Raw genomic sequence first — 8,428 nt, forward strand, 5'->3', positions numbered from 1 at the left:
TGGAAAGATATAACTCTTGAACTCTAAAGTGAGGATAGTCCAAGTCACTGTATTTCTCCATCACAATGTACAGATATGAAGTCTGGACAGTGAAGAAAGCAGATAGGAAGAAAATAAACTCATTTGAGATGTTCAAAGATATAGCCATGTTAGTCTGTAGAATCAGTATGTAGAGAGATCTTGTAGCATTTTTGAGACTAACTGAAATTATTATTATTATTATTATTATTATTATTATTATTATTATTATTATTATTATTATTCCACCTCTCCCTGTATTGGATCGAGGCGGGTAACAACAAACAAAAACACGAAAATCAAACATGACTATCAATAGATAAAAGCATTACAGGACATATTAGATCCTAGCTCCCCAATCTCCCTCCCATCCTAAAATACCATTAAAAACAATTCCCAATAAAATGGTTAATAAAATAAATCGAGATCAAAGTCTGGTGGGTACAGCTTAACAAATGGAGAGCGAAAATTCGGAGGAGATCAGTTTGGGAAAGCCTGCCGGAAGAGATCCGTTTTTATTGCCTTCTTAAAGGCCTCCAAAGATGTTAGATGGCGGATCTTATCTGGCAGATCGTTCCAGATTTTTGGAGCAGCAACAGAGAACGTCCTCTGGGAAGTTGTCTTCAGTCTAGTTCTCTCTAACAGCAGTAGGTTCTTCCCAGAGGACCTGAGAATGCGGGAATGATTACTGTATATGGGAAGAGGCGTTCCCTTAGGAAAGCTGGGCCCAAGCTATGCAGGGCTTTATAGGTAATAACCAACACTTTATACTGTGCCCGGAAGCATCACCCAGAAACATCACCCAAGGAGACTTTCTGCTGTGCCTTCTGCAACCGGACTTGTTTATCTCGGATTGGCCTTTTTAAGTCATCAACGCGCTTGTAGAAAGCACTGGATGAGTCCTTCCTGAATCTTCGTTCACGAAGTAAAGCCAGAGAGTAAAGCCAGAGATACTGTGCCTGGAAGCAGTCAGTGTAGGAATTTTAAAATAGGTGTAATAGAATCAAATTTGGAACTCCCTGTCACCAATCTGGCTGCCATATTTTGGACCAATTGCATCTTCTGAATGTGGCATGAGGGTTGCCCCATGTAGAGCGCATTGCCGAAATCGAGACGAGAGGTTGCCAGTGAATGTACAACCCTTTCTAGGTTTTCCAGGGAGGTCCGTAGCTGGCGTATCAGCCGAAGCTGATAACAGGCACTCCTGGCTGTCGCATCCACCTGAGATGACAGCTGAAGCAATGAGTCCAGGAGTACCCCAAGCTGCGGATGCAGTCCTTTAGGGGAAATGTGACCCCATCCAGAACTGGAGAGCTTATCACCATTCCCGGATTAGGATTGCCTATAGCGAGTACCTCCGTTTTATTTGGATTCAGTTTAAGTCTGATGATGATTATGAATGTACTTATATTCCACTCCCACCCCCCCTCAATATTGGAACTCAGAGCAGAGAACAAGTTAAAGGAACAGTACAATTGAAAACATTTCTTCCTATATTTAAATGTGTCGTCATCTGAAGGAAGCCTCCAGCTTTCATGCTTGTCCCTCCTGCTTGCTTGAGGAGCAAAGAATGACCCCTTTGCCAGATTTGTTTAGGGGATTGCTTGGGAAAAAAAGAAAAGGGTAGGTCCTAACTCACACCAGGAGAAGGTGAATCCTTGGTGAAATTAATCCCTAGTGATCAGGAGGGGCCCTTTCCTGCTACTTCAGATGATTTTTGGATGGGAAGGCATGGGAGACAGTAGGGATATTTGTTGCTCCTATGCCTAGGGCTGCTGCCCACCTTTGCTTTACCCAGAACAAGGTTAGAACATCAATCTCATTGGGTTTTGAAGTATCATGGCAGTTGATTGTGACCTCAGAATGGAATCTCCATGTTTAGATGCATCATAATACGATGACAGGTTGGCAGAGTGACAGTGAACAGTGTGTGATGGGGCTGGCACTGGAGAAAATAAGCAAAGAGTGCTTGCAACTAGGGGATTCTCATATGGATGGCTCTGGCTAAGGTAAAAGGATGACTATGAGTCAGGGAAGCCATGTCTGTAAGTCTAGCAACTTGTAGAGAGATCTTGTAGCACCTTTAAGACTAACTAAGGAAAGAAGTTGGCAGCATGAGCTTTTGTAGACAAGTCTAGTTCCTCAGATGCAGATAAGTAGACTGAAGTCTACAAAAACTCATGCTGCCAACTTCCTTCAATAGTTAGTCTCAAAAGGTGCTACAAGATCTCTCTGCATACTGATTCTACAGACTAACAGGGCTATATCTTTGAATTCTTTAGCAACTTGTTTTTCTATATCTAGTTAATGAATTTCCTGGCCGAAGACAAAGATAGTCCAGGTAAGTCTCTCTGGGGAGCATGCTGCCACTGAATTGACCCTTTTATTGCCTGCTGACCTCTGTTCCCCAAGAGATGCAGTTCCTATCCTTTTTTCTTACCGGTCTGGGCTTTGTGTCCAGAGCTCACCATCTAAAATTTAAACACATACAGCAATTCTTATACCGGTTTGCCCTCTGGTAGCCATGAGGAACACTGTAGTTTGCTAACCTAGTTCTTGTGTTTTTGCAGCTGAGTCCAACCATGTCAGTGGGATGGCTTCTGCCCCATCACTTCCAGGGAAGTATGTGTTATTACTGAAGCTTCCTTTGCTGAACACTGCAGCAATAGTAGAGCACCCTTTGGAGACCACTTTGCTCTGCAATCTTCTCTTTGGGGTTGTTGTTGTGTACCTTCCAGGAAAAACTATCATGGGATTTCCTGGGGCTGAGGGTATGTGACTGGGCAAAAATTAATTCCTGTACTGGAATGCCCTTTGGTGGTGGCCAACCTGAAACACTGCAGTCCTCTTGACTTCTGTGCCCTGATTCTGAATACTGTTGTTGTGTGCATTAAAGTTGTTACTGACTAATGGTGACCCTATAATGGGGTTTTCTTGGCAAGTTTCTTCAGAGGGGTTTGCCATGGCCTTCCCCTGAGGCTGAGAGAGTGTGACTTGCCCAAGGTCAGCCAGTGGGTTTCATGGCCCAGCAGGAATCGAACCCTGGTCTCCAGAACTGCCAATGTGGCATGTGGTTTGAGCACCCAGAAGCTCTGGCCAACAGTCCTGAAGTCCAAAATATCTGGAAGACCAAAGCTTGGGAATCGCTGCTGTAGAGCCTTTGCTGCATGCCCTGAGATTTTACCCTTGACTTATCCATGGGTCATATCAAAATCCATAACTCCCCCCCCCCCCCGAAACCTGCCCTAGACTTAAAAATAAGGTTGAGTTGTAGTCTAGGACTCTGGGGACCACGGTTCTAATCCCAGCTCAGCCACAAAATCTGCTGGGTGACCTTAGACAAAGTCATGCTCTCTCAGCCTCAGGGGAAGGCAGAGGCAAAACTCCTCCAAACAAATCTTGCCAACAAAACCCCCACGATAGGTTTGCCTTGGGAACAAGCTGGAGGCATGCAACAACAACACAGAGTAACCCTTACACACCTTTTCAAATCACATTCATACTCCCAGCCACACATCACTCATGCCCAATGTTCTGTGCTCTCAACTTTCCCAGTGGATCATTTACCTTAACATTTCCAGAGGTGTCACTAAGGGTGCACAAGGGATGGAGACTGCACTGCACAATACTGTGTGACCCCTCAGAGAGTGAACGCCCAGTGGGACGATCATTTGCTGTCCAGCTTAGAACACACACAGACACACAACCAGAGACAATGAGCTTTTCTTGTCTCTCCTCCCTTGGCTTACTCTATCCCACAGCTCACTGGTGGGAAGGAGCTCAGTGCACCACCCTTCATTCAGCACCCTGCTTGCCAGTGACACAGAACCTCAGTCTGGACAAGTGGATTTTTTCCTTTTTAAAAAAATATTTTATTAGAACACTGATACATTTCTTAATATATGTATATATGCCTCTTTATCTGTGGGCTTGCCAGATTTAAACATCCACGGATGGCAAGCCCCCACTGTCCCCAATGGCAGCATGTGCACGCAGTAGCGGCACGTGTGACAACGGGGACTTACTCGAAGTCCCGTTGTCCTTAATGGCAGCACAGCTGCATGCACACACCACCATTGAGTCCCACTCTATAGGCATATAAAATTGCAAATACTACACACAGTACAAACAAAATGGGGGTAGGGTTGTCATAACTGGTACCAACAAGCCGGGAACAAACATAAAAAAATGAAGGACAAAATGTAGGACAGGGGGGGCCCAGCCAGCCAGCCAGCCAGCCAGCCAGGCCCCTCGCAGTGGCGAAAGCGCAGCAAGTGGCGGCGCGGAGGCCCCAACCTCCCCCCACCACAGTCCAGCTCCTCCTCCTCTGGGCCACTGCCCCTTGTGGGCAGTTGGAGAAGCTGTAGGTAGCGTTCAAGTCTAGAGGAGGAGGAGCTGCAGGCCTGCGGGCGGCAGAGGCAGGTGGCAGCCTGAGGGGCCCCAGCCGGCCGGCCCTGGAACATCTTGCTAAACCTGGGGAGGGACAATTCCAAGGCCCCGAAATCGGGACCATCCCACCTAAAAGCAGGATATGGCAACCCTAAACCAGGGGGAGGGGACCACGTACACATGCCACCATTGCTTCCCACTCTATAAGGATGCAACGTTACAAAATACTACACACAGTACAAACAAAACTGGGGGGAAAGCTGCATGCACATTGAGTCCCCCTCTATAGGGATGCAACGTTATACAGCAGTGGTTCCCAACCTTTGTAACGCTTTGCAGCTGGAAGGCCCGCCTTTCTCTCAGCTGGGGGTCTCCCTGATTGGTTGGGAGGCCAGGAAGGGACGGAACTTCCAGTCGCGGAGGAGGCCTGACAGCCCTGGAGGAGGGGCAAGCCCCAACCAGGCAAACCCTGTCCGGAAGCCATGCTCCAGTTCTAAGGACTGAAGCAAGGCTTTGGAGCCGCTTTCAGACTCTTAAGACACATGCTTCATTTAATAAGTATACCTTCAAAGTGCCACAAGTAGCTTTGTTTTGGCCTATCTGTATGGGGCCTCTGTGTCTGCTACATCATCTTGGCATTTGTTTCATAAGTTGTACTTCATTGTTTCTATGAATTCAGTTCAAGCTCCTGTCTCCTGTAATACCTGAGTTAAAAGTGCAGCAGTGCCTCTGAGTAACTTCTGTGAGCCTCAGGAGCCTGGAGATGACACCGGCCATTCTACCAAAACAGGCGGATGAGCCCAGACATTGATGTATGGGGCCAGCCCTCTGCTTCAGATAACAGCTCTTCCAAGCTCACACAATCTTGCATAAACTCAGAAACTAACAGTTTGTCCTCTTGGTTGACCATGTGTCAGACATGCATCTGAACACAGCAGCTGATCTCCTTGCTGAAGGATGCTTCCTGTTCCAGCAGGAAAAGCCTTGCCTGCTTCCCTTTTCCGTTGAGCTGAGAAATCTAGCAGAGAGGAAAAACCAACAACTGTATTGTTTGCATAGCCCCCCACAACACATCCTCCCATGTGTCTCTGGAGCAAAGCGAGAGAGAGGCACTTACCATACACTTGATGATTCTTCGCAGGAGAAAATGCAAACTCCAAGAGCATCTCACCAGAACACTGTCACCCAGGCCGGCCGCTGCCTGTTCTTCCAGTGTTCTTTGGTGCCTAAAAAAGGAAGACAGAAGGTGAGTGAGCTGTCCTGGGACAGGATGACCAGAGGTCCTCATTTTCCTGGACATGTCCTACATTTCAGCCTCGACCCTGGGTGGAAAACGTCCTCTATTTTGAGCCACGAAACCGGTCCTTGGACATCCAGTGCTCTAGCTCAGTGATCCCCCAACTGTGCTCTTTAAAGGATTTTGGACTCCAGCTCCCAGAATCCCAGACTATTGGCCAACGTGGCTGAGGCTTCTGGGAGCTGAAGTCCAAAATCTCTTACAGGGCACAGTTCGGGGATAGAGTACTGCCCTGGCTGCTGCAAAGGGCTGCAGGGAAAGCTGTTGCTGACCATGTGCTGGTTTTGTTTCTTTTTTCTGATTGAAGTGTGGAAAGGAAAGAGCTATAGGGGCCCTGCTTCTACTACTCAGCCATTGCTCTCTGGCAAAAGGGGCCAGTGTGGCATCCTGCAGGACCTTGCTCAAAAGCAAACCTATCACTCAGGATGACTTTTCTAATGAGTTTCTGGGGTCTGATTAGGCAATGAAATAGCTATATCTCTGATGCAGGCTCTCCACCAATGTTTCTACTAAAACCTTTGAGAGCCAATTGATTTTACACAAATCTACATGTGTGTGGTTTTAAATAGTTTTGGACCGTTTTGTCTTTGGCTGCATCTGCACTGCTGAAATAGTCTGGCTTGTCGCCACTTTAACTGCCATGGCTCAATGCTATGGAATTCTGGGAATGGTAGTTTGGTGGGGTCCCAGAACTCTCGGTCAAAGAAGGCTAAATATCTCCCCGAACTACAAATCCCAGAATTCCACAGCACCGAGCCATCGCAGTTAAAGTGTCAAGAAAGACTATTTTGGCAGTGCATATGCAGCCTTTATCTTCTTTTAACTTGTTTACGTTTTTGCCTTTTAAAATCCTGTTAATTGTTCTTGTGTGCCTTCAAGTCGTTTCTGACTTACGGCAATCCTAAGGCAAGGCTATCATGGGGTTTTCTTGGCAAAGGCTCTTCAGAGGGGGCTTGCCACTGCCATCCTCTGAGGCTGAGAGGATGTGACTTGCCCAAGGGCGCTCAATGAGTTTCGTGGCCAGGCTGGGAATCGAACCCTGGTCTCCAGAATAGGAGGCCAACATTCAAACCAAGACGCCACACGCTTGCATTGTTTTAAGCTGGGAAAGTTAGTTTTATCGTGTGTCACCTTAATATTTTTAAAATAAGACGACACAAATATTTAAATAATTAAATTAAATTACCAATCTTTCCTACAGAAAGGAAAGAGAGGTTATTTTCTTCTGTGATCTAGCCCTTGCGTTTCTTTCCCTCTCTATGGGAGACCGAAAGGTCCTATTTCTAGGGCAACATGTGCTTCCCTCTTCGATACTTTCGCCAGAATCTGCCCCAAAAGGCCAAAGACCTTACATCCTAGCTATGTGAACTCTGGGCTAGGGGTAAATCCCTAGAGGGATAGCTGTGACAGACAGGCCAAAATAAAGCTGCTTCGGGTCACTTTGGAGGTATACTGTATAAATGATGCATGCGTCCTAAGAGTCCGGAAGCCGCGCCAAAGCCACAATCAAATCCTAAGGACTGGAGCACAGCTTTGGCACAGGTTTGGGTCTCTTAAGATGCATGCATCATTTAAACAGCATACCTCCAAAGTGACCCGAAGCAGCTTTATTTGGGTCTGTCTGTATGGGGCCACAGCCAACAATACTCACACGGCAGAGGAGAGTGGTATTAGACAGCTAGGCCTTGATCTTCTACCCAGAAGTACATAGGTCTTGATCTTCTTCCCAGAAGTACAGCTTGAGGTGAGCTGCCAAGCCCAGGAACTGATTCCTCCGAGGGGCTGTCTGTCGATGAGATCCCAGAGTCCCACTGTCTGCAAAGAACAAGACAAACCATTTGCATCTCACAAACGCATAACGTTCCCTCTCCAGTGAAAAGGCTCAAGGCTCTCTTCCTTGAATATCATTTTGGGAGAACTGCTGTGTGGCCAAAAGGGGCCTGGGATGTGGCCAAAATCTACCCAGGTACTTGCCTCCTCTTTCCGGTGCAATGCTGCCAACAACCCGTTCTTTGGATATTCATTCCTTCCCGGGTTCCAGGCTTGACCCCCTCCTCCTCTCTCTTTTGCCTTTAGGGAACAGAGAACAGTAACTATAGGGTTCCTGGTATAGAATAATAGAATCATAGAGTTGGAAGAGACCCAAGGGCCATCCAGTCCAACCCTTGCCATGCAGGAAATCACACTCAAAGCAGCCCCTAGAGATGGCCATCCAACCTTTGTTTAAAGACCTCCAAAGAAGGAGACTGCCCCACTCTCCAGGGAAGTCTCTTCCACTGTGAAACCGCTCTTACTGTCATGTTCTTCCTAATACTGAGGGAGAATCTCTTTTCCTATAGCTGGCATCCATTGTTCTGCGTCCTATTCTTTGGAGCAGCAAAAAACAAGCTTGCCCCATCCTCAATATGACACCCCTTCATAATACTGAAACAGGGCTATCATGGCCCATCTTAACCTTCTCTTCTCCAGGCCAAACATACCCAGCTCCCTTAGTTTCTCCTCATAGAGCTTTATAGTTTCCAGACCTTTGGTGCTCCAGAGGTAGTCCTTCTGGCATGGAGCTGTAAGACCAGAGCTTCCCCTTCACTCTCCCTTTAGGAATAATTTAAAAAGTGAAGCCTTTAATATTGTTTTAAAAAGTAGGAAAATTACACAGTGAAAGGTAACTGCGGGATACAGATACATTTTGTAGGTGCTCCAGGGCAACTCTGTGGCCAACGTCCG

The 8,428-nt window shown here is 46.9% G+C and overlaps 1 long non-coding RNA gene across 1 annotated transcript; it reads right to left on the bottom strand.

Annotated features, from left to right (window-relative positions):
* Positions 1–3,879: 3,879 nt before the first annotated feature.
* LOC149305083 (uncharacterized) lies at positions 3,880–7,962 on the bottom strand. The gene is made up of 3 exons (XR_016271877.1): positions 7,356–7,962; positions 5,525–5,633; positions 3,880–5,425 (listed from the first exon to the last, which is right to left on the bottom strand). It is a non-coding gene; the product is annotated as an uncharacterized LOC149305083 (long non-coding RNA).
* Between the last annotated feature and the right edge of the window lie 466 nt (positions 7,963–8,428).

The sequence above is a fragment of the Sceloporus occidentalis genome, unplaced genomic scaffold (genome assembly GCF_023333645.1).
Source record: "Sceloporus occidentalis isolate IW3139 unplaced genomic scaffold, rSceOcc1.0.p SCAF_13, whole genome shotgun sequence".
Taxonomy (NCBI): domain Eukaryota; kingdom Metazoa; phylum Chordata; class Lepidosauria; order Squamata; family Phrynosomatidae; genus Sceloporus; species Sceloporus occidentalis.